Genomic DNA, 25,191 nt, shown 5'->3' on the forward strand with positions numbered 1-25,191 from the left:
TTCTGTCCAGCATAAAATAAATATAAAATGAGGACCTACTCGAGCACCTGAAGAGGTGGGTTGCAGTGTATCCAGTCTACAAAGCAAATCCGGAAACAAAAGTCTGTTGAGTCTTTTAGGTTTCATAAGACATTTATTTTGGCCTCAAAAGATTACCCACTTGATTATTTTTTTAAAGGAAAAAAAAAGAGCTGGTATTTTATGTCCTGCTTTTCAGGCCAAAGCAGCTTACACACACCTTTCCCTTCCTCTCCCCACAACAGACACCCTTTGCGGTAAGTAAATGATTTTTCACAGTCAGAGTAGTTCAGCAGTGGAATAGGCTGCCAAACGAGGTGATGAGCTCCCCCTCACTGGCAGTCTTCAAGCAAAGGTTGGATACACACTTTTCTTGGATGCTTTAGGATGCTTAGGGCTAATCCTGCGATGAGCAGGGGGTTGGACTAGATGGCCTGAATGGCCCCTTCCAACTCTGATTCTAAAGCTGAGAGAGCTCTGACAGAACAGCTTGCCAAAATATCCCTAACAGGACTGTGGCTAGCCCAAGGTCACCCAGCTGGCTGCATGTGGGAAAGTGGAGGATCAACCCCCATTCTCCAGATTAGAATTTGCAACCCTTTCACCACCACAAGGCTGTGGCGTTGCCCACAGGGAAGACGAGTCTCTTCCACCAAGAAAAGAGATACGAACGCCTGTTCGAAGGACGCACGGCGACGCCCCTTTTTCATACGCGACCCTTCCCGAGGGAGCTCGTCTCGCTTTAGGCGTAGCCTTCCCTTAGGCTAAGCAGGGGCCAAACCATTTGGAGAGGCGGCTCTCCAAAGTTCCTCAAGCCCACCCGACCCGCCGTCTTCCCTGAGGCGCCGCGCGTGCGCTTCTTTCCGTGAACTTTCCTCAGGCGGCGGCAGCAGCGAGGGCAACTAGCACCGGCAGCCAGCCCAGACTGCCAGGCCCCCGTCCAAGCCCTGAGGAGGCGACAGTCTTCTTGAACCCCTTAATGAATTCTTGTCCCGCAATTTCCCCCTTGGAGGTTCTTTTCTGTGGGACCCTCCCCCGAAGAGCGGCGGCGCATCTCCCCTTCGCCAGGCGTCCTCCGCGCCCCGGCCCTCCCTCCGTCCGTCCCTCCGGCCACCGCCCCTTCCCGGAGCTGCCGGCCGCTCGCAGCCCCTCCCGTGCAGGCTCGCCCCAGCCCCGCCAGCCCAGCCCAGCCCAGCCCCGAGGCGCGTCTCTCCCTTCCGACGGCGGACTGCTCCCTCTGCGCTCCCCCAAAGCGCCTTCACCTCCGCGCCGCGCAGCCCCGACAGCGAGCCGCGCCCTGCCCTGCCGCCCGGAGGCTGCCTGGCTGCCTGGCTGGGTCCCCCGAGGCCGGGCGGGGCCGCCGCCGCCGCCAGCAACGAGCCGAGGCGCTGTTGTTTCTGTCCCCGGAGGAGCCGGGCTCGCGTCCTTGCTGGGGCTGGGCTGGGCTGGAAGAAGTCCTCGCCGCCGCCGCCCTTGCTGCCCACCCGAGGAGGCGCGCGAAGAAGCGGGTCTGCGAGGGAGCGGCGCGGGGCCAGGAGGTTCCCCCGGCGGGCCATGGGGGCAGGTAAGTGCTTCGGCGGGGGGAAGCCGGCGCGGGCGCCTCAGGTGAAGACGCGGGAAACTTCCCCAGCTGCCTCCCTGGGCTGCTGCTCAGCAGAGCTTCCGTGGACGGTTGGGCATGAACGCGTGTCTAGGAAGCCGTGAGGAGGAGGACACTTGATGCGACTCGGGTTTTCACCCTGAGTTTGGCTGTCGCCCTGATTTGTTGTTGTTGTTGGGAAGCTGCCTTGTGTCCTTCTGATGCCTCACTTGGAAAGGGGTTGTTGGGGGGGGGGTTGGGGGGGGGGTTGGGGGGGAAACCACAAAGTTTTCTGCAAATGTTTTCCTTTGTGACTTGACAAAGTTTGGGGTGGGGTCGACGTAGATCTTTGAACGGGGCCAAGCGCACAGATTGAAAGTTGGGAAGAATTAACCTTGTTTAAACTGGGCTGGAGAGTGGATCATGGACCCCCATCTCAGATCTGAGCTGGTACCCTGGGGAGAGGGGAGGGGAGGGGAGGGGAGGGTGGCTGTGCTCTCTCCGCCAGTCTTCCTTTTCGGTTGCTAAGCAGTAGAGGGACCATGTTTCCTGGAAGACCTGATGACACTGGCAAAAACCACAGCAACACATGAGAGAGCGAGCCCAGAGGAGAGGCAGGGCTTAGCCGCCCTCCATGGCTCTTGCCTCTCTTTTATCAGTAAGAGACAAATGCGAAATGCAGGTTCTTTATTTCCCATGAAACACACACTAAGATAGTCTAAGGTGACCAGCTTTTAACATTGGTAAAGCGGGACACCATTGACCGGGGGGGGGGGGGTCTTGATTAAAAATTTGGTCTATATGGAGCAACAAAAAGTTTCATAGAACACAAAAATAGTATTGTAATACAGGAGTATTTGCTGGCAGGGGCCCACAGGTTGACTACCTCTGTTGTAATATATATTTTTTCATTTCAACATAAGTAAAATTTGCCACGTACCCCAGATGTCCCTCCAAAAGTGGGACAGTCAGGTCACCCTAAGGTAGTTGCAACATAGCAGGGATGAGGATGTATGTCCGACAGCTTCTTTATTGCCCCCTTCCTCTAGCTGGGAAGGAGAGGGGAGATGCTTGGCTTCTTAAGGAGAGTTCTGCTAGACTAAAAGAAAAAAGACAAAGGGGAGGGGACTTACTTGCTACTTCATGCTTAAAACTTTGTCCCATCACGGAGTTGCTCTGTTTCTACTGTTCTGGGTTTTCCTAGTGGGTAATGCTGTGTGTTATGAGCCTCTTGTGGCACAGAGTGGTAAGGCAGCAGACATGCAGTCTGAAAGCTCTGCCCATAAGGCTGGGAGTTCAGTCCCAGCAGCTGGCTCAAGGTTGACTCAGCCTTCCATCCTTCCGAGGTCGGTAAAATGAGTACCCAGCTTGCTGGGGGGTAAACGGTAATGACTGGGGAAGGCACTGGCAAACCACCCCGTATTGAGTCTGCCATGAAAACGCTAGAGGGCATCACCCCAAGGGTCAGACATGACCCGGTGCTTGCACAGGGGATACCTTTACCTTTAATGCTGTGTGTTATTGTTCTCTCCCACCACTTTAGTAGCTTTTGCTCACTGCTAGGTTGGTTGTGGTGCTGGCGTCCGTGCACCCTACCTGTTTCTTTGCCTCTCAGATAACCTCTCTGTAGATGTTCAGGGTGTGTGTTTGGGAGGGAGGACAGTTCTGCCTACTGAAAGCCCAGCCCCTCTTGAATGCTTATGCCCAATATCCATGTATCCAGTAGAAAGTATGTGCTTCTCAGTGTGTCTGAGCAGAGATTCCACTGCAACATATGAGCATGGTGGACAGTTAGCTTAAAGGGGGTAATATGATATCAGCTGGTCATATTACACTAGCATCTTTTCAGGATTTTATTGGCAAATTTATTGGATAGATTCCTCAGGTTTGAGGACTCTCTCTTTTTCAAGGCAAGAGATACACAGTAGGTCATTTTTCATTGGCAGCATGTCGTAGTGGTTAAGAACAACGACCTCTAATCTGGAGAATCGGGTTTGATTCCTCGCTCTTTCACAGGCAGCCAGTTGGGTGACCTCGGAGCAGTCACAGTTCTCTTAGAGTTCTCTCAGCCCCACCTACCTCACAGGATGTCTGTTGCGGGGAAGAGGAAGAGAAGGCAATTGTAAACCACTTTGAGACTCCTTCAGGTAGTGAAAAGCATAAATATCTACCAACCAAGACTGACTCTTCTTAGCAGCCAATCTGTGACGAAATTGGACTAGTCTGGGTTTTTTAGGCTGATGCATCTTTTGCATACTAAATCTGCATTAAACTTGTTGAGATTTGCTTGTGAGTAAACATGGGCTTGGGCTGTCACCTGGCCCAGCTGCATAAATAATAGTTTGATTGAGGGGGAGATCAGTAAATCTGTGCTACCCTGCAGAATCAAATGGGCTTCTAACCTAATTTGTCTTGATCCGTCCGTGCGGGCACTGGTAAGGACTGTTAAATAATTTGCATTGCGCATGGATGACAAGGATGGTGAAGGAGACATTAGCTTCTGCTAACAGGCTTAGTTTTTTTTATAGTGGTTCTTTGTATTCCAAAGTGGCTCTTACAACATCATTGGTCCCCGCTTTCCTTTTATTCTCACAAGGTTGTGTATAGCAGTGGTCCCCAACCCCCGGTCTGGGGACCGGGACTGGTCCGTGGATCAGGTGGTACCGGGCCACAGCTCCTCCTTGTCCTCCTCCCTGGCTGCTGCTTTTGGGGCTGCCCTGCCACTCTGCCGCAGGCTCACCTTTGGTGCTCTCCAGTGGCCGCCATGGCTGGGGCTTCCCTTGGCATGGCACTGCACAGCTGCTGCTGGCAGCACCCCCCAGCAGGCAGTGGGAAGTCAGGGGCACTGGCAGGAAAGCAAGTGGAGCAGGGGCTCAGGCAGTGGCGGTGACATCCCTCGGCAAAAGACTACCTCCCCTGGGCCTCAGTAAAATTGTCAAGCATTGACTGGTCCCTGGTGATAAAAAGGTTGGGGACCACTGGTGTAGAGAGACACAGTGAGTTTCTGTGGCAGAGTTGGGATTCGAACCCAGATATCCCAGACCCTAGTATGGCAGGAGTCCTCTGTCCTAGCACCAGCCAAGTGTTTTTAGAAAGTGGACGAGGCCAGGTTAGGCTTCTTATTAGAAATTTGATGGGTTGTGCAGTTTTTTTTTTAGTAAACTGCTTCAGCATCATTTCCCACCATAGCACAAGAATCTCTACTGTGTTAATCTGTGTCCATGCAAGGAAGCATTTTTAAACACTGTGTTCTACTGTTAAGGGATCCAGTTAAACAGAACTTCTGCACGCTATCACCAAAGTTGCTATTAGTTATTTATAATACCGGACCCTGACATTTTGTTTTTGGCTCCGCCTCCTCTGGCGGCCATTTTGTCCTTGCACAAAAGGTCAGGGACTCCTATACTGGTTCGACAGGGACTTGTTTCTCCCCCAACACTTCTGATTATTACATACCACACAGATCTGAATAGATCACGATTGCAGGTGAAATTTCTTGATTCAGACAGAACATAAACTCATGGTTCATTTTAACTGCAGTTAATTTATGAAACCAGGATTCAGTTCACAGGACCATTTGGTTGCTGGTTGGCCTAACAAATGCTGATGTCTTCAGTCGGGGAGAATTCGAGGTGGAGGCAGCGAAAGACAAGAGAAGTTTTGATGTTTTCTGGTCAGACGCCCCTCTAGCCAGGGAGAATTATGCATCCAGCAGCAGGGTGGCTAGAATTCAACCAGGAATGTCCTCATTCATACGTCATGCTGTCAAACCCAGGCATCCAAAACGGAGTGTTCGTTATTTGTTTCTGAGCACCCACAGTGTGTTATTTCCTAATCATCCACTCTGTGTTTTTTCAAATCTGATTTGACATAATCTATTTGGAAAGATCACAGTCAAAGCACATTTACATACCACGCAGACTGGATGGACCGCTGAGCTGCCACCCACCCCCCACCCCCGCCACACCAGCAGGGGAGGACTTTTTATGACTCTCTTACGAAATGGTAATAGCTACATAATTGGAGAAATAAGAAGAAAGGGCTAGACTTCCCTTTTTGTGAAGTGCAAGCTTAGGAACATGGACCAGTAGATCCTGTACCAGTAGATTCTAATACCATTGCACTGTAGATATTTAGCCGTCGTTGATTAAAAATGTACCCTCCACTGGTGTGGGAGATGGATGAGGAGAATATGGGGAAAACTGTACCATGAATGATTTGTGTCCACAGCAAGTGCCTCTTCATTTGTTGCAACCACATGGGCAGCATGGAGAATGGTGGTCAAGTGGAAATAGCCAACCTACGGTTAGTAGAACAAGCTTGGTGCAGTGGTGGATTCTGATCTGGAGAGCTGGGTTTGATTCCCTACTGGAAAGCCAGCTGGGTGACCTAGGCTCAGCCAGTCACAGTTCTGGCAGAGCTCTCAGTCTTGGCCAAGCCATCACCCTTTTTTACAGACTTCTGTCTTACATGGCTTCTGCCCACGTATAGGACCCATAATCTGCAGCATAGCCTTTGTGGGGTTGTCAGATGGGATCCCTCCCTCTCACCCCTTTTTAATAAGTGTAAAAGCTGGTTGGATCTGCCCCAACGATTCCAATAGAAACTCATGCTCAGATTTTGGCAAATTTCTAGAAAAGAAGAAGAGTTGTTTATTATACCCTACTTTTCATTACCAGGAGTCTCAAAGCAACTTAAAATCACCTTCCTCTCCCAACAACACACACCCCATGAGGTAGGTGGGTCTGAGAGAGCTCTAAGAGAACTGCTCTGTGAGAACAGCATTATTAGGACTGCGAGAAACCCTGTGACCCAGCTGGCTGCATGTGGAGGAGTGGGGAATCAAACACGGCTTGCCAGGTTAGAAGCCGCCACTCTTAACCATTACACTGTGAGGGAGGGGCCATGTCCCATCTAGTTTGCACACCAAACAGCTTGGATTCAGTCCAGAGTATCTCCAGTTATAGGATTAGGTAGTGATTTCTTTATTTCATTTGATCAAGCTTTCTCAACCAGGGTCTTGTGAGACCTGGGTACCTTGAGGGTCCTAGAAGGGTTTCCCGCATGAGTGAGAGTTAATTTTTTTCTATATCTTAAAATTTTGTTAAACATTTATAGGGTGAGATGACCATATACGGTCATATCGACCCCCCCCCCCAATAGCCAATGATGGGCCTGGAGGGAGTGAGAAGGGGAGGGGCCTCTGGTTTTCTTTCTTTCTTTCTTTCTTTCTTTCTTTCTTTCTTTCTTTCTTTCTTTCTTTCTTTCTTTCTTTCTTTCTTTCTTTCTTTCTTTCTTTCTTTCTTTCTTTCTTTCTGTTAATTAAAAAAATCATTTATGTATGTATTTATTCATGCATTTATATACCACCCTCCCTTGCAGCTCAGGGCAGTTTACATAGTTAAAAATACAGTATAATTCAGTAACTCAAATAAGTACAACAGTAACAGTGGTTTCAATACCAGTTCTAATAACTTTTTTTGGATAACAATTCCAACATTAACTATGACAAGTTAACCTGTTAACTATGGTCTCGTAGGTCGGTCTGTTCGGGTTCCATTCATGGGGAGGAATTCCTGGGGGTCCAGCAGAAGTTGTTGGTTTGACCTCAGCCAAATGCCTGGCGGAAGAGCTGTGTTCTGCTGGCCCTGCAGAACTGATGTCTTCTGGGAGCTCATTCCACCAGGTGGGGCCAGGACAGAGAAAGCTCTGGCCCTGGTTGAGGTCAGGCATGCTTCTTTGGGGTCAGGGATCTCCAGCCAGTTGGAAGTGACAGAGCATAGAGCTCTTTGGGGAGGGGGGTATAGACAAGGGAGGTGGTCCCTCAGATACGCTGTACCCAGACTGTGAATGGCGTTACAGCTGATTACCAAGACCTTAAGTCTGATCCAGAATTCAACTGATAACCAGTGCAATTGTTGGAGATCAGGCCAGATGTAGGACTTCCACAGTGTTCCGGTGAGGATCCTGGCCACTGAATTCTGGAGCAGCTGTCGTTTCCAGATCAAGATTAAGGGTAGGCCTGCACAGAGTGAGATACTTCTGGGGTTTCTCGAAGACTGAAAAGTGTTTCAGGGGTTTCTCAATGGTAAAAAAAGTTGAGAAAGACTATATGAGATATTTATAACCCCCTTTCCCATCCCATGGTCTTGGCCTCTTACATCATTGGTTCATCCTTTAAGCAAGTGCCCTGTGTGATAGGTAGGCTGAAAGAGCAAGACCAGCCCAAGGTCACCTAGTGAGCCTCCGTAGCTGAAACGAGGTCTTTCAGATTATGGCGCAACCCTAACCACTGTGCCATGCTGTGTTTCCCATGTTCCTCCCCTGTTGCCTTTTGCTCATGGTGATGCCAGTGGGCGGTACTGTCAGTGGCATGCTTTAACCAGCTACCTCCATGTACAGCTGCCTGGGCATAGTCATAACACTCTGGCGGACGTCAGCATAATTACTAATAATTCCAGCGCAGTTGCTGTGGGAGGGGCCATGGCTCAGTGGCAAAGCATCTGCTTTGGACGCCGAATGTCCCGGCTTCTCCAGTTAAAAGGATAAGTTGGGAGGTGATGTGAAAGACCTCCCTTTGAGACGCCAGAGAGCTGCTGCTGGTTGGAATAAGCAGCACTGATCTTGATACAGCAGTGGTCTGACTGAGACTAACTTCTGACTACAGGGGGTATAGATCCATCTCCTGGAATTGTGCCCCGGAAGAATAGTAAAGATATTGGAAACTAGTGCAAATTCTGACCTGTGACTACAGGGAATATGAATCCATCTCCTGGAATTGTGTAGTAAAAATATTGGAAACGAGTGCAAATTTTGACATGCTTAATGAGCTCAGAGAAGTTACTTATGTCAGCAGGTAGGCTGTTGTGATCAAGGATGGTTTTATGCAAATTGCAGTGCAATCCCATGCCGAATTCCTCCAGGTTGACCCCATGGGTTTATATCAGAGTTATTCTATAGGATTGTGTTATTAGGGACTTAAAAATTACAAAATGGTCTTTGATTTATTTAGCAAGCAAAGTTGCTTAAAAAATTAGATTATACTCTATAGCATGGGTCCCCAAGCCCCGGGCCGCAGCCCGCTACCGGGCCGCAAAGGCCATCATACCGGGCCGCCAGCAGCCGCGCCTGCCTCCCCCCCCTGCAGCGAGAGGGGGGGGAAGAGGCCGGCAGGGCAGCCGGCGCAGCAGCCGGCGTGGCAGCTACGCAAATGCGCACGCGCGGAACTGCCACACATGCGCATTTGCGCCCCCTGGTGGCCAAAACACGTGTGCGCGGCAACTCTGCGCATGCGTGTTAGCGCCGCCTGGTGGCCAAAACGCACATGTGCAGCAATTGGGCATGCGCGTTTATGAGCAACTGCAGCAGCCGGGCCGCTGGCTCTCCCCCACCCCTGGAGGCGGTCCCCAACCAGAGGAAGGTTGGGGACCGCTGCTCTATAGTAGTCTTTATTCTGTCCAAGAACACATGCTGAAATCTTTGATTTTCTATTACAGGATTGTATCATCTTAAAACACAAGGGGGGGAGTGATGTTCAATCAGATGGTGGTCCCATGGGTGGGTAGAGGGAAAGGGAGCCATGACAGGGAACTGGTTGCAGGCGGAAAGAAGCCACTGGTCCCTATTTGCCCAGAGTTCTCCAGCACACGGAACTGGTAATAGAATTAGAGATCATTTCAGCATTGGGAAGAAGTAGTAGCATTTGTTTCTTATATGCAGCTTTTCTTTACCCAAAGGAGTCTCAAAGCGGCTTATAATCTCCTTCCCTTTCCTCCCCCCGCAACAGATACCCTGTGAGATAGGTGGGGCTGAGAGAACCCTGATATTACTGTTTGGTCAGAACAGCTTTCTCAGTGCTGTGGCAAGCCCAAGGTCACCCAGCTGGCTGCATGCGGAGGAAGAGCAGGGATTCAAACACAGCTTGCTGGATTAGAAGTCCGCACTCCTAAACACTACCCCAAGCTGGGATGGGTTGTCCTGTGCTAAATGCAGCACTGTTGTAAAATGGAGGGAAGATTCAAAAGTGAAATTTTTATATTTCCTGAGTATCAGCTGTATGCTGGAGGAAAAGTGGCAGGTTACAGTGGATGAGCGAAAGGGATGTGAATGTCCTGCATAGTGCAGGGGGTTGGACTAGATGACCCAGGAGGTCCCTTCCAACTCTGTGATTCTATGATTCTTCCCTGTTTTTATCTGGTTAGAGCCTCCAGGAACCTAGAACCCTACATACATCCTGTTCACAGTTGCCAGGACCACATGGCAAAAGGATGGTCTTAGCCTGGAATTTCCAAGCAGGGTTCCAGAAAACCCTGGGGTTATGCAAGAGTTCCCCAGGGGTGACGTAGCCTTTTCTAGAAGTTCAGATGGCCACTGATGTCACTGGAGCCCACATCCCCCAATGCTCTCTTTCTCCACAACAGAAATGGTAAATGGTGGGTGAGTGGATAGGTTGGCTGGCTCCCATGCATTTTACTTCCATGCCTACTTCTCCAAAGGAGCTTTTCACTACTTATTGGTTCCCTTGAAGCCTGAAAAATATTTCCAAGGATCCTCCAAGGCCAAAAGGTTGAAAAAAGCTGGACTTAGCCTTCAGATTGGGAGTGGGGTTGCATGACGTGGGGGGTGGCTTTTGGAAAGTGTTCGAAGTCCTGTTACAACTTGGGATTTCTGGAGGCAATGATGAGTGAAAGGGCACCCCAAGGAAGTGACCCTTGGTGACAAAGGATAGTAAGCCACTTAACACTTGCCTTAAGTGTTGTGTGTTTTCCCTAGAGTATATCTTAACTATATTGATAATTTCAGACATTAAATTTTGATTCTCCACACAGAAAGAAATAAAAATATAACAACAGCGGTGGCATGTCTGCAGAAAAGCATCAATAAAAGGTCCCCAAATATCTAAAATATATGTCCACATGCAATTGCTGTCTATGTGTTCTCCATTCCTGAAGAAATTGTAAGGTCCTCAGATCTATTGGATTACTGGAGGTGTGCATTTATCTTTCTAATGTGTGGACTATGCCCAGTGGGAAGGCTGAGACCATTCCTTGGCCATTTGCTTGTGGAAGCCTTCATTTTCACCTGTACTTGAGCCAGCATGGTGTAGTGCAGGGTTAGTCAACCTGTGGTCCTCCAGATGTTCATGGACTACAATTCCCACAAGCCCCTGCCAACAAATGCTGGCAGGGGCTCCTGGGAATTATAGTCCATGAACAACTGAAGGACCACAGGTTGACTATCCCTGGTGTAGTGATTCAGAGCAACAGCCTCCAATCTGGAAAACTGTGGGTTTAATTCTCCACTCCTCCCTATGCAGCCAACTGAGTGATCTTGGGCTAGTCACAGTCCTATTAGAGCTGTTCTCAAAGAGTACTTCTGTCAGAGCTCTCAGCATCTCGTTCCTCACAGGTTGCCTGTTGTGGGGAGAAGGGGCAGTGATTGTACACTGCTTTGAGACTCCTTTGGGGAGTTGAAAAGTGGGGTATAAAAATCAGCTCTTCGTCAGTGTTGCAATTTAAGTGGGCTGACCCCACATACCCCTTTGAAGGGGACAGTACCCTTTCCCCCCATTTCCTGGCTGTCCTGTCATTTTAATAAAAATGCTAATTTTGTTCCCTTTTTAACAATAGGGATATGCTTCCTGTAGCATCACTTTTGTTTTTTGTTTCGCCATCTAGACTTAAGAGTGGAGACCATGAGGGCCATGTAAGTTCTAAGACAAAATTGTGACAGGGAGTGTGAGAAGATTAATGATAAATTGTTGTAAGACTGAAATTTGCTGCATTAAGATTACTTCATCGGAGAAATAGGCACAGCAGGATTGTGGTGGAAAACAGTCCCCCTCCACTATACCTGCCTCCATTTCTGTCTGGGTTCTGTCACTGAAGAATAACAGTAAGCTCAATACGTTTATAAAAGTTTTCTTTTATTTATTTATTTATCATACTTCTATACCGCCCTCCCCGGAGGGCGTCTTATTCTAATGAACACGGAACATTTAACCCCCATCCTGTTTTTTGTCATTCCAATGGCCCCTTTTGTATTAAGGAAATATGGTAATCCTAGATTTCAGTCAGTTCATTGACTATCATTTAGTTTCCAGGAAGAAGAAGAGCTGGAGTTTTATACGCTACCTTTTACTACGCAAAGGAGTTCCAAAGCAAAGTACTAACATGTTTCCCTTCTCTCTTCCCAGAATAGATACGCTGTGTGGTAGTGGGGCTGAGCGAGCTCTAAGAGAACTGCTTGGCAAGAACAGCCTTAAGAAGACTTGTCACTAGCCCAAGGTGTAGTCAACCTGTGGCTCTCCAGATGTTCATGGACTACAATTCCCATGAGCCACTGCCAGCAAATGCTGGCAGGGGCTCATGGGGATTGTAGTCCATGAACATCTGGAGGACCACAGGTTGACTACCCATGAACTACCTGACTCCATATGGGAGGGGTGGGGAATCCAACCCAGTTGCCTAGATTAGAGTCTGCCACTCTTAATCACTGGCTCTTAGTACAGCCTTTAATTTCACAGGAGACAGACAAATCGTTTAAAAGTACATAAGCATCCTCAAAGATCAATCAGTATTCTAATATAAAATAGATCTGGATAATTACTTCCTCTCCAGAAGACTGAATAACTGGACAGGCCAGCACTTGAGAGACTTGTTCTGTAAATTACCATACCAACAATGAGATAGTCTTTAATTTAAAAGTTACTGTAGTGTCCACTATTGTAATTTCAGGTGGTTCTTGCCATACAGCTTAAAACTTAAAATATTATTCAGAATAATAATATTCAGAATATTGCACCAGGGACTCTGTTGGTGACCTGAAAAAAACCCTTTTAACAAAAGATGTGCAAAGGTCATATGAAATTACTGGATTATAATACAACTAGCAAAAAAGTGTGTAAAAATACAATGGGCACTAGCCCCCCCCCCCCACACACACACACACCAGGCAGGCCAGCTGAGTCCTGGCAAGGCCACTTTTGGCCTTTTTGGGGTGGTGGGGGGGAGTGCTGGTGGAGACTCCACCTCTCTCCCAAAAAAGGCTCGCCATGGCCTCAGCAGGCCTCAGCAGGCCTGCCCGGGGGTGGGGGGATCCCACACCCCAGTCAGGCCCGCTGAGGCCTAGAGAGGCCTCAGTGGGCCTTTTCAAGGTGGACGAAGAGGGCTGGTGGGTACTCTGTTCCTTCCCCCTCGCCCCAAAAAGGCCCGCTGAGGCCTGTCTATGGTGAGGGGAGAGCTGGTGGGGACTCTCTTCCTCCCCCCCTCCCACTCCAGGCAGCTTTGCCAAGGCCAGTCAAGGCCACGGTTGGAGCTGCTCAGGGCAGTGGGAGTGCTGGTGGGGACTGGCTTGCCCTCCCTCCCCCGGCAGTGCTGCCGAAGCCTGGCGAGGCCACAGCTGGGGCTGCCACCCCACCTGGCCAGCAGTCCTAGGCCCTCCGTCCTCCCTCCCAGCTCCCGCTTACCAGGCCGGCATTTCTTCCATATGGAAGAAGTTGGAGGGGGATGTGGCCAGGGGTGGGACATCCTTCCTGATTGGCTGTTTGTTGGACGGATGGCCTATCAGGGTTGGAACAGCCAGGACAGCCTAACTGATTGGTCCTGGATGAGTCCCAACTCCTCCCAGCACCCTCTTACCAATTTATATGTTCGGGTTGTATTTCTCTAGCTACCTGTTGAGCTTGAGAGAGAGAGAGAGAACACCATTGGCTTCTGAATAATTTGAATTGTATTCTAATTATGCACACAGATTCCAGAGGGAAGTGACACCTTTTGAAAATACCTGCCTGATTTCTTCAAACGTTATCATTCTGGGCTGTTATCCGAGACGTTGTTTTCCAAACTAACTTTTTGTAATCATTGCTGAGTATTTGCATTTGGAGTATATACTTTAAAAAAAAGAATTAAAATGTTGCAGCTGCCTTAAAAATAAAAATTTTATAAAAAAAATTATTTAAAAAAATGTTGCAGCTGCCTTGAGTCTTGATGAGAAAGGCACCCTAGCAACGTTGCGATGCAATAAAATCAGTAGCACCACTGGGTGTGTTTTTGCAGTCCGTATGGTCTTCCTTCCGTAATTGGAACAGCTTCCCTGACTGGCACTTTTATTTATTTAAACTTTTAAAAGTCGATGGCTTAAATGTTAAAGCCTAGCATTATAGATAGCTGATGCAGTCAGACACAGCAGCATGAAATACTGGCGCTTAGCTCAGCCTTAATGTTTGGTAATGGGCAGTTTTATTTGTATACATTGATTCATTTCGAAGTGACCTTTCCCGTGCGCTCCACCCCAGCCTGGCTTTCCACAGGAAGGCAACAGGTCTAGACCCAGCTTGCCTGAGGGGGCTGAGTGCAGAATGGAGAAGGTTGGCTCAAGGGATGTGGGATGGGCAAGCGCAAGGTATCCAAAGCTTGCTTTCTGCTTGCATCCTTCACTCCAAAACCCCTTGAGAGGTTGGTGGGCTGCCATATGATATAGCTAAATATGGTTCCTCCTGTGGAACCAATTTCCAGCGGGGTAGCTGAGTCAGCCCATTGTCGCAAAAACTTTCATGAGGTTGGTGGATTTCTTGGATGCCCATCCTGGAGAACGATCTTCTGCCTGTTATCTTTGTCACCTGCCTGATTTGATAAACATTGGATGACGGGTGTGTTTTTCTTTTTTTTGGGGGGGGGGTTTAATGGCTGTGAATTAAGATTTCTTATATCTGCCGAGAAGGAGAAGGAGAAGGAGGAGAAGGAGTTGGTTCTTATATGCTGCTTTTCCCTACCCGAAGGAGGCTCAAAGCGGCTTACAGTTGCCTTCCCATTCCTCTCCCCACAACAGATACCCTGTGGGATGGGTGAGGCTGAGAGAGCCTTGATATCACTGCTTGGTTAGAACAGTTTTATCAGTGCTGTGGGGAGCCCAAGGTCACCCAGCTGGTTGCATGTGGGGGAGCGCAGAATCAAACCCGGCATGCCAGATTAGAAGTCCACACTCCTAACCACTACACCAAACTGGCCCTATGTTTTGCAACACCTGTTCTGGTGATAACTGGATCCTTGGAGGGTCCCCATAGACCTGGTGCAGTCTTTGAGTGCAGTCTGAGCAGGATTAATCCCCAAGGCTGTTGTTGACAGCAGTCCTAATGCTAGTGCCACTTACGCTGGAACGAGTGTAGCTGTGCTCTCCCAGGAGGGAACAGGAACGTTTAAAAAGACCCAGCACCATGGAGCTAGGAATACAGCAAGGACATTGGAATAGATAGCAATTACACCAACCGTGTCCAATCACAGACTGAGATGAAAATGACACCCACTGTCCCCTATATATGGAAGTCTCCAGCCAACACTTCCCCCAATGCCAGCCTGCCTCTGAGCTTCCCCAGGTGCAAAACACAACAAGAGGAGGAGCAGAAGGAAACACAGCATCCTGTGCTGTCAGAAGGACGATGATGAGTCGCAGGTATCCTGTACCTACTACTCTCCAGGAAGCTCTGCGGGTTGTGGTGGGGGTTTGAATCCCCTGGTATCCATACCCTTTCAACAGGCCAACATATTGGGAAGGAAACCTTGGTGCCTCCAGCCGTGTCACGCAAATGACAACCATGTCACCCAGATGCTGTCACGGCTAACTTGGCACAGGTCCCCTGCGATTTCCTGCATTCAGAAGGGAGTTGGATTAGATGATGATGGAGGTCCCTTGCAACCCTGTGATTCTAAGATTTAGCAGCAGCAGCAGCAAAACAGGATTGGGCCAATTCCTAAATCTCCTCATTCCCCTCGGGGGTTCCCATAGTGTAGAGTTCACAAATTGTGAGACATGTGTAGTCATTGGGTTATGCTGGAACTCTGATTCTTACTCGATGTGATGAGTGTCCCTGGGGTTGTCCTGAGGCTGTGCCCCCATTTTAAAAAGCAAGTTCCTGGGCCAGTTCTGCATTGCAGGGGCCCCATTCTGAATGGGACCACCATGGCCTGAGGCTAGGACTCTGTCTCCCCCATAGTGTTTTTTCCTGACTGAACATCATTCTTTGCCTGCCTATCTGCCCTTGGTTCTGTTTCGGGGGGGGGGGGGCGTGCATGGTAAGGCAGCATCCCTTCCAGTTTGGTGTAGTGGTTAGGAGTGTGGACTTCTAATCTGGCATGCCGGGTTTGATTCCCCGCTCCCCCAACATGCAGCCAGCTGGGTGATCTTGGGCTTGCCACGGCACTGATAAAACTGTTCCCACCAAGCAGTGATATCAGGGCTCTCTCAGCCTCACCCACCTCACAGGGTGTCTGTTGTGGGGAGAGGAAAGGGAAGGCAAATGTAAGCCGCTTTGAGACTCCTTCGGGTAGAGAAATGCAGCATATAAGAACCAATTCTTCTTCCTCCTCCTCCTCCTCCTCCCCCCATACCACAGTAGTCCCAGGTAGAATTGGGCCCCCGCAACACAGTTTCAAGGAGTCCATTTTTGAAATGGTGGTGCCTTGCTGGCTTGGACCCAGCTATATCCATCCCATTTAGTTGGGGACTCTGTCTGCCGTTTCCACTGGGGCTGTGGTCAGGGCTCAGGTCTGTGCAGCAGCTAGGTTTTACCCCAGAGAGGGGTGGTGCTCCTTGTGTCTCTGATTTCCAAAAGATTGCATCTGCGTGACAGCATGCTGACACGGCATCAGCATCCTGCTGGAATTGTTCCCCTGTGACAGCAAGGGGTCCCCACGGTCAGTACTGTGCTTGCGCACTCTGGCTGCCCTGTGTGGGAGACCATGCTAGCAGGTATGGAGGGAGGGCTATTGAGCCAGTAGATAATGGGTTCATGCAGTGCTGTGAAGAAGCTTGCAGGTGGTCATGCTTGGAGGCAGAGATCCCTCCTCATGGCTTAGCAGTGTGAGGTGGACCTTGCTAGCATCCCCCAGTTGCAAGAGTGGAGGCTTCTGCTTGGTATTGGTGCCTTGAAGTTGGCTACCGGTAAGGATGTGGAGCAGAGCATTGTTTGCAACATGCTTCAATATGTACCCCCTCCCCTCCCCCGGGAATGTTTATGCAAAACACCCTTTCTCTGAGGTTCTTGTCACCTAAGCCCTCCATATCATGTGCGATCTAAGTGTGCACGGTATGAAGCCACAGAGATGTAGCCCCACACCATGTGTTCTGTCATGGAAATCTGTGATTAGCTGCAGGCATGGTTGGTCCCCCAAGCTGCATGTGATGATGAGGGCATGGCAGCGGACAGCATGGTGGATCCAGCCATCCTCCGTGAAGCTTCCCCACAACTGAAGGAGCCTTTCTTCAACCTGAAGTAGCTTGTCAAAGACCACTTACATTGGAGGAAGGGTCCTTAGACAGAAGGAAGTCTTCAGGTTTTTTTTCCCAGCGAGTGGAAGAATAGGGGGAGGGGAGGGGAGGGGAGGGGAGGTGCATGAACGATGGGTCTCTTAATGGCTGCTAGCCATGGTGAGTAAAAGGAACTTTCATATAGAGAGGTGGCAAACCTCGACACCCTCATGCTGCCAGAAGATCACAACTTAAGAGGCAACTGCGATGTATACTGTATTTTAATTCTGTGACCTGTGACCCCGGAAATGGCGGCATAAAAATTTTAGGTATAAATATAAATTATAAATAAATTGAGTGGAAGGCCATTAAACAGTCAGGAGGGCAGAGGGTTGGGTGAGTTGGATTGTGGTATTTGGGTTTCGTATTTTAAAGCGGATGTAAGCCAGCTGGATTGGGGGTGGTGGTCAACAGATATAGTAAACTGGAGGCAAAGCCCGTTGCATTCAGGAATAGTACAGTAGGTACTAGATTAGGGGTGGAAGAACTCTACGGATGGCCTCCCCCTCCCCCCCAGGACCTGCAGGCAGCTGTGACAGAACTCACCAGCAGGGGCAGCACTCATGCGGCAGGGATCTGCAGCCTCCAAGCCTCAGAGGGAAGTGGAAGGAGGAGGGGGGTGGTCAGGGGTGGGGGACAGAGGGTGATTGGCTGGCCGCTGGACAGACAGGCAAGCTGGCTGGAGGAGGAGCCACTCAGGGGTGGGACAGCCGCCCTGAGTGGGTGTTAAGCATTGAGTGACACTTTGTCATGAACCCCGATTCATGCCATCTAAGTTTCATTTCTCACCAGCCTGGTGAATCCGAGGCCATAAACCTGTAAATCTGTCTGTAGGCTCCAAGCCTCCCTTTCTTTTCCCAGCAGGAGTTTTCCGCTGTTGATATATCAATCTCACTATAAGTGTCCTTGTGGAGACAGCTCAGTCTCAACAACATGTTAACAACTTAGATTCCTGACCATCTGACGTCTTGTGAACCTACTCACCTTTGCTGCCCTTTCGCTCTCCCGCCAAAATACCTTTGTACCCCTCCCTTATGAACAGGGCTCTATATCTGCCCTGGGTTACCCATTGTTCCTTGTTATTATCAAGATCTTTGCTTAGGAAGATCTTGGCTTGCTTTAGCGTTCTGTGGACTCTGTTTAATAAAGCTCTCTTTGGATTGTCAACTACCTGTTGGATCTCGGATGTGTCTTTATCATGGACTTTGCAGGCTTGCCTCAGCCTGGTTCCTGACACAATTAAGCCATGAGACACGCTCCTCCTCCAAGGCCTTACTAGAAAGACATAGTGGATCAGATGAATAAATAAATAAAATGACTATGGTTGGGAGGCCACGTCAGGGGGATGCCTTGGTCTCTACATGCTGTTTGCTAGTCCTCCAGTGCAGCTGGTTGGCCACAATGTGAAAAAGGTTAATGGCCTGGATGGATGGACCATTGGCCTGAGCCTACAGGTGATGGTCTTGAGGGGTAGGCAGGCTTCAATTGCTATCCTCCTATGGTGAATATGGGTTAAGCCCCTGCTCCCTCTCTTCGGTTCTTTGATTAGAAACCTCAAAGCACTCTGTCAGTAAGGTTTTCCCCTGAGGACTGTACAAAGCTACCCTAAACCATGATATAGAACAGATGCGCTACTTAAGAAGGTCCAATTATGCAGATAACAAACTAAATTAACTGTAGTCAATACATACAGAGACAGGAGGTTCTGTGAGCACAGATGGGAAACAAGCAGCAGAACAAGGTTTCTGAATCAAACAAATATTTTAAAGAAGAAAAGTCGCATGTCATTATAATGCTTAAGAAGAAGAAGAGATGGTTTTTATACCCTTGTTTTCACTACCAGGAGTCTCAAAGCGGCTTACAATCCCCTTCCCTTCAGGGAGAAAAGTGGAATATAAATAAAATAAAAGCTTTTTTTAATACCCTGCTTTTCACTTCTCAAAGGAGTCCCTAAGCACCTTACACTTTTGCCTTCCTCTCTCTACAACAAACACCCTGCATGGTAGGTAAGGCTGAGAGAGCTTGGAGAGAACTGATCTGTAAGAACAGCTCTAAGAGAACAGTGATTAGCCCATGGTCACCCAGCTGGCTGCATGTGGAGGAGTGGGAAACCAAACCAGTCCACTGCTCTTAATGACAATGCCACATTGGGTCTTGCTCTAGAGTTGCACCCATCTTGATATACAGTCCTAAGAATATTTTCCTGAGAGTAAGTGCCATTGAGTAGACCTGAGTAGAATTCTGAGTAAACCTAATTAGTGCCCTCTAAGTCCATTGAAGTCAGTAGGGTTAGAACTGATTATAAATCACTTACATTAGGGCTATTCACAAATGCTGAAAAAAACAAAAAAGGATGCTGAAATTGTCTCACGGAAGTATTACTTTTAGTTTAAATGCTGATAAACTGTTAGAAGCTTTGACATCTAATATTAAAGGACCTTTTCGGTTCCGGCCCCCACCTGGTGGAATGAGCTCCTGGAAAAGCTATGGGCAGTTAGATCAGATGCCCCCTTCCCCCCCAAGGAAGATCTACCATCATATTCGTGACCAGCGGATGCTGTCCCCCTTGACGCCTGCCTGGTAGTCAGCCATGGTGGAGTGAGGGTTGATTTTTTGCCGCCATGATTTATATATTGCTGTATATTGTTTTAATGGGATTTTAATGGGGGGTTATTGTAATTGGGGATCAGTCTTACAACCCGCCACAAGCTGCATGTCGAGAGTGGCGGGAAAGAAAGATAATAACCAATAAAATCTATCAATAATCACACGCTATTATTATTATTTTTCTTGCCTTTGAACTTTTCTCATGGAATCATAGGTATGTATGTTTTTCTCCTGCACTTTCTTACAGACACTTGTAAATGTTTCTTAGCAAGGGTGAAAGAATCTGGGGGTGGTCTTTTTAATGGGACAGGGAGAAAGAGTTGAGATTTAAGGCTGCCAGCTCTTGGTTGGGAAATACCTGGGTACTTTGTGGGTGGAGCTGGATTTGGAGTGGGGGCCACCTTCAGTCAAGTATGTTGCCATGGAGACCACCCTCCAAAGCAGCCATTTTCTCCAGGCGAACTGAGCTCTTTAGGCTGGAAATTTGCTATAATCCCAGTGGATCCCCAGGTCCCACTTAGGGACTGGCATCCCTATATACAGTTCTGCTCCTTCAAATTGCAACGTCCTGGGAAAGGCAGCACGTTAGACTAGGATCTTGGAGACCCTGGTTCAAGTTCATTCTTTGTTGTAAAAGCCCTCTGGATCAGGGGTAGTCAACCTGTGGTCCTCCAGATGTCCATGGACTACAATTCCCATGACCCCCTGCCAGCATTTGCTAACAGGGGCTCATGGGAATTGTAGTCCATGGACATCTGGAGGACCACAGGTTGACTACCCCTGCTCTGGATGATCTTGGGCCAATCACATGCTCTCAAGCTAATGTACCTCATGAGTGGCTGTAAGGATAAAATGAAAGAGAAGAGAAAGACTTGTATGCCTCTTTGGGTCTCCTTTGGGAGGGAAAGTGCACTATAAATAACATTTTGTTTAAAAACAACTCTGAGTGGAAACATCCTCAGGACACAATCAGACAAGAGGGCGGCTCTGGGGACAACCCCGGGGCACCGCAGCTATTTACGTAACTGCAGGGATTTTCTTGTTTTAAATTGCCACCGGGGCCCAATCCCGATCAGGAATGCAGTTCCAAGTGAGGAGAGACTATTGTCTCCACGTCCTGTGCCATATTTCAAGAGCCTAAATGCGAACTCTTGAAAAACTGCATGAGAGGGAGAGAAAGGAGCCTCTCCTCCCACTGTGCTGCGGTCCTAAGCAGGATCAGGCCTCCGTGGCATTTTCATGATGACATAATTCATTCAGTGAGTCACAAGGAGAGAACAGTGTGCAAATAACATTTTGTAAAAACATTTTGAGCATCCCTGTTATTGCAGAACAACATGGCCACACACTGAAGCTTCCTTTACTGGAAATCACCTGGGGATCAGCAGACAACATTTAGAAAGATGGAACACGGAAACATTTGACTTGGAGTTGGTTACTAATTTGTGGCTTGCGCTGTTTTGTGACGGTCTTTGATGGGTGTTAGTTTTGCTGGCTGATCAGGTTCAAATCCAGGTGGATCCCAAGCATGTTGGCCAGAATTCTGCTATCTAGGATGGAAGTCTAGGAGCACTTCCCTATAGTTAAAATATTTTCATTTATTTAGGGATTTTTATGCTGAGCCCTCGTGAATTACCACCTCGGGGCAGTTACAACAGCATTATAAATAACAGTTGTCAATAAATGTTAAAACATTTTAAAAAGTGAATTCTGTCTAAAATCATTTTTGCAGTTCTTTCTTTTGAATGGATACCAGCTTGGTGTAGTGGTTAAGAGCAGTGGCTTCTAATCTGGTGAGCCAGGTTTGATTCCCTGCTCCTCCACATGCAGCCAGCTGGCTGTCCTTGGGCTAGTCCCAGTTCTGATAGTGACGCTTTCACAGAACAGTAACATCAGGGCCCTCATGCCCTCATCTGCTGCAACTCTGGCTGAGCCTCCAGAGGGTGGCAGCTACAGCTGCTTTGGCCAGTGAAGATCATGTTGGGGATCCCCAAGGCCAGCCTGATGGCCCAGAGGACAAGCAACCTGGTCCTAGCCAGGCTGCCACCCAGCCCTACATCCCAACTTATGTAAAATCTCTGGACAAGGCCCCATTAAGCCCAGATGACTCACCAGAGTGGCAGTGATGGTGTGCAAATTTGACACCTGTCAAGTCTAGATGGGATCCTGCTGCAGTTCCATCCACAGATGAGGATTAAGCCCAGCTGCAGGCAATCTGGTTGATGTGTCGCCGGCAGGGCAACACAAGGGCTCTTTCAGCCCGACTTACCTCGCAGGGTGCCTGTCGTGGGGAAGGGAAGGGCAGGGGATTATGAGCTGCCTTGAGACTCTTTCTGGTGGAGAAAAACGGGGTCTAAACACTGCCTCCTCGTCTTCTACTACTGGTGCATTCCTTTGCCAAGGTTTTGCTTGTGCTGTGATTAAGAGCTACTGGGGGTTTAAGCTACTAGAATTTGTAAGGCTGACTTTTTGATAGCTCCAAAAACTGTGGATGATAGAGAACATAGAGTTCGCTCCACATTTTATGGTTACCACTAAGCATGGGTTTTGGAAAAGAAGGACATAGAAACCTAGAGCTGGAAGAAACTTCAAGGGTTGTTTAGTCCAACCCCCTGCACAGTGTAGGAGATTCACAACTGCCTTCCCTGCAGGGACCCAGAGGAAGGCAGAAAGCCTCCAGGATCCCTAGCCAGTCTGGCCGGGAGGAAAATCCCTTCCATGCATCAGAGAACACATAAAGCTGTCATATCATTAATCTATGCAGGTCAATATTTTTCTACTCTGATTGGGAACAGCTCCCCCAGAGTCTCAGGCAGCGGTTCTCTTTGTAGGCAAAGCAGCTGGCCATTTCCCCCTTAATGTGTGTTTGTGTATGTAATTTATATCCAACAGGGTTCCAAAGTAGCCTGCATGGTTTTACTCCCCTCCATTTTATTCTCACAACAGCAGCCGTCCAGGTGGAGGCCAGAAGGTGCATAGGCCCTACTTGGACTATATTTTGTGTTTTGAGAAGGAAGAACCATGTAGATGAGATCTTCTTATGCTCTGGCATGCTCAGCTCTGGCAAAATGTTGTGAGCACAGTAAATGTTCCCATTCTTCCACCATGTGAAAGGGATTGCTCGCTTGCCTCTGTTTCTTGACGTGTTTTCTAAGATTTCTCAGAAATTCTTAAATAGATCGTTAACATCCCAGATATACACAACCTGGCTGGAGGGTAGTTGCTTTTCTGGTCCTTCACAGATGCGTCGCCAGCATTCTGCAGCTCTGAAATCCAAATCTAACAGTGGAACCCTGAGCAGATGGATTATGATTATTATTATGATTTATCCCCCGCCACTTCCTATTCGGCTCATGGTGGGTTATAAAGTCTTATAAAACCCCAATTAAAAGCCCCATTAAAACACAAAGACATTCCAATATGGAAGGGGGGAAAACTCACCCATCTCTTACTTCAGGAGGGGTGAGGAAGGAGGTCAACGAGGGACTACTCATATTCAGGGTGGAGGGGACATTGATCTACTTCGCCGACCCCAGCCTCAACCATGAACCCGGCGGAAGAGCTCTGTTTTGCAGTCCCTGCGGAATGCTGAAAGCTCCCACAGTGCCCGTAAGCCGCTTTGAGCCTCCTTTGGGTAGAGAAAAGCGGCATATAAGTACCAGTTCTTCTTCTTCTCCTCCTCCTCCTCCTCCTCCTTCTTCTGTCCTCCACTGCTTCTAAGCCCATTGACATCATTCGATTTAAAATGGTTTAACTCTGTGTAGGATGTCACTGTTTAATTTTTCCCCAAACGTTCTGATAGATGGGTCTGATAGCATGCCATTCCTGTGTGGAGAACCAAAACATTGTGAGCATGAGATTTTTTTGTTCTTTACCCTTCATTCTAGTGCACTGAGGGACTGATGGTGAATTCCATCTTGCACTGATTACCAGTTGCTACTTAACGCATAGCACAGAGGCAGTCTTCTGAAAGGGTTATGTGTTCTTTGACCAAAGATAAGTTCCAGAAGACAGAACATTGCACATTTGTTGTTTTGTTCTTTTCTGGAGATGTTCCTGGCTGAAGAAGGCTTCTCGTGTGCTGGAAGAGGAGATCCTATGAAAAGAGAATCCCATGTATTTATTTCCTATAATCTGTGCCAGCAACGTATCAATGAGTTTCTGTTTCCCCACTCCCAACCCCAGTTACGAGTTTCCAGCTAGGAAGGATAAGGGTGATTCACCAGTGCTTTCTTCTAGCAATCAGACAGAAGACATGCGAGTTAAGTGAAATTAGCTTTTCGTGGCATAAATAATTGAAGAAATGTGAAACCTGTACATAAAGACTGTTGTGCTAGCGCCCCTGATCCTTCGCTAATGGCCACGCAGCGTTCTTTCATTATCTCATGACCGTTTGCTCTGTATTTGCAGATGACCACGTTAACCTTGTTCAGAAAGTATCACAGCCGTTGGAATTCTCTAGGCTTGCTTTTGTATGCGTCAGTTAATCCTCTTCCTCCTGACACCATTCCAAAAATATGTCCTCTGACAAATTGACTCTTAGTTTGATTTAATTTGATCTTTAAAGGGAACGGCCACCCAAATGGGCTCGCCCTGTGCTGCTAAGCAGAAGCTGGTACTTCTTGTTTTGCAAATGCTCTGTTATGCTGCAGATGTTTTCTCAGTCCAGCCACTGAGCTGCAATCAAAGAAAGGAAGATGAATGCACAGCCTCCCATTAACCTCTTAGCCCCATCTAGTCAGCAAGCCCTTGATGATCCGTGGCAACAGACACAACAAGCCATATCCTCTCTCCCTTTGCTCTTCCAGCATCCTTGGAGGGCTGACGCTCATGCTTGGTACTTCTGCACTAAGATGATCTGATTATTTATTGACGTAGGTTTTCAAGCAGTTAAATAGGAAAAAAGAAGAAGAAGAAGAGAAGGGATGTCCAGAGCAGTTTGACGAGCTTTGAAAGAACAGTTGGACAAAATGGCAGGCAGGCCAATAGTACGTGTGGTTTTTAATTTGTTTTTATTTTGAATTAACAAAATACAAAGATGTAGAAGTAGAAGAAGGGCTTTTCTGCATGCGATAGTGAAATGCTTGTGAAGATGCTATATTCCGGCCGCTCCGCATGACATCACCAACTTCCTGTGTCTTGCCGGCAAACTGCTTGCTACATCCACCATTTTAAAGTGCTAGTTGAGGAATCGCATAAAGTGGACTCCCCAAACTAAAAGCGCTTTCCCCCAGCAGACAACAAGCACACTAAACACTAGAAATGTATGGAGGCAAAGAAGCGCTATCTCCGCCACCAATGTCCCGCCCTTGCACCCGCCTCCCTCTCCCTTCTTCTGCAGGACGGGAAGTGCTTTTTAAAAATGGAGAACCGCCTGGAGCAATGAATAGGCGGACATGCGCCTCGGCAGTGATTGTCTGTGCCTCTATGAATACACGGATGGGCATTTCAACGAATAAGTATTTAAAAAAAATTGGCGATTGCTGGAAGTTCATCTGTCAATCAGCCATGCTGGATGGGGATTGGCTGGCCAAAGTTATTGACACTGGTAGGCAGGCCAAAGCGCAACAAGACTAAACTGGGGAAAGTGGCCAGAAACATGCAAGACAGCTCAAGAAATGTGGAGTGCTGGTGAGTCACGGTTATTTCTCGTGCTCTGCAATACAGCAGGCTTCACGCTACAA

The 25,191-nt window shown here is 48.3% G+C and overlaps 1 protein-coding gene across 4 annotated transcripts in view; it reads left to right on the forward strand.

Moving 5' to 3' along the window:
- The first annotated feature begins 1,222 nt into the window (after nt 1-1,222).
- LOC143829273 (sodium channel protein type 2 subunit alpha-like) overlaps nt 1,223-25,191 on the forward strand; it is a 131,575-nt gene continuing 107,606 nt past the window's right edge. For 2 of the 4 annotated variants that reach the window (XM_077319830.1, XM_077319829.1), the window contains exon 1: nt 1,223-1,582. The gene's annotated coding sequence lies outside the window, so the exon portion shown is untranslated. The remainder of the gene's footprint in view (nt 1,583-25,191) is intronic. The other 2 variants (XM_077319831.1, XM_077319832.1) reach the window with 1 other exon arrangement.

Source organism: Paroedura picta, chromosome 2, assembly GCF_049243985.1.
Source record: "Paroedura picta isolate Pp20150507F chromosome 2, Ppicta_v3.0, whole genome shotgun sequence".
Lineage (NCBI taxonomy): Eukaryota > Metazoa > Chordata > Lepidosauria > Squamata > Gekkonidae > Paroedura > Paroedura picta.